The sequence below is a fragment of the Alosa alosa genome, chromosome 19 (assembly GCF_017589495.1).
Source record: "Alosa alosa isolate M-15738 ecotype Scorff River chromosome 19, AALO_Geno_1.1, whole genome shotgun sequence".
Taxonomy (NCBI): Eukaryota; Metazoa; Chordata; class Actinopteri; order Clupeiformes; family Clupeidae; genus Alosa; species Alosa alosa.
This window is the reverse complement of record NC_063207.1, coordinates 2286839-2287911: the sequence shown is the minus strand read 5'-3', so window position 1 is coordinate 2287911 and position 1073 is coordinate 2286839. Positions and strand designations below refer to the sequence as shown.

Here is a 1073-nt window from a genome sequence, read left to right as displayed (position 1 = left end):
CTAGCAGCGCCCCACTCACACACACACACACACACACACACACACACACACACACACACAGTGCATACACACACACACACACACACATACATGCACATGGTTTCCCTGAGGATCAATAAAGTATCTATCTATCTATCTATCTATCTATCTATCTACACCAGACTACACTTCACGTAGACTACACCACTGATGCACATACACACATACACACGCACGCATGCACACACACACACACACACAGGTCTGTCTCATTCAACAGGGAACACTCACACACTTGCTCTTATAGACCAGCTAAACTTCAATTCAATTAAATAAAAACTGGTTCATCTGGGTTACATTCATTTTGAATTGTAGTGGCAAGAGGCTGTGTTTATGTGCATGTGTGTGCATGCGTGTGTGTGTGTGTGTATGTATGTGCATGTGTGTGTGTGTGTGTGTGTCTGTGTGTGTGTATCTGTATGTGCATGAATGTTAGTGTGTGTGTGTATGTATGTGCATGTGTGTGTGTGTGTGTGTGTGTGTGTGTGTGTGTGTGTGAGTGTGTGTGTGTGTGGTGTGTGTGTGTGTGTGTGTGTGAGTGTGTGTGTGTGTGTGTGTGTGCGTGTGAGTGTGTGTGTGTGTGACCCCTGCTCCCACCTCAGCTGAAAGCACAGCGTTCCACTCAATTAGTGGCATGAAATATTAATGCCTGTCTGGGGTTGTATTTATGTTTACACTGGGATTAAAAGCCTCCGGTGTCGGCTATCACACTGAAGATGTGTGTGTGTGTGTGTGTGTGTGTGTGTGTGTCTGCTGCCTTCAGTCCTAACACTGAGTTCGTCAAACAGACTAGTGACGTTTTGACTACACCTCCAGATATCCGACATCATCTTCAAGTGCAAACTGCGATTACAAACTTCCTTTACTGTTAATTCAAGCCTTCCTTTCGCTACAGTCCAAGTGTTTTGGTTTGCCAGAGAGAGAGAGAGAGAGAGATGATTTGGAAGACGCGGATGATGACGGAGCGATTCCGCTGGTAATCTGTTTTTTGAATCCGTCTCGCTCTCCCCAAGTGTCCAGACGTCGCCAGGAGG

The 1073-nt window shown here is 45.9% G+C and overlaps 1 long non-coding RNA gene across 1 annotated transcript in view; it reads left to right on the top strand.

The window, feature by feature from the left end:
* The first annotated feature begins 558 nt into the window (after nt 1-558).
* LOC125312285 overlaps nt 559-1073 on the top strand; it is a 2007-nt gene continuing 1492 nt past the window's right edge. The window contains exon 1 of the long non-coding RNA XR_007196595.1: nt 559-1073. This exon is cut by the window's right edge and continues 24 nt beyond it. This is a non-coding gene — a long non-coding RNA (uncharacterized LOC125312285).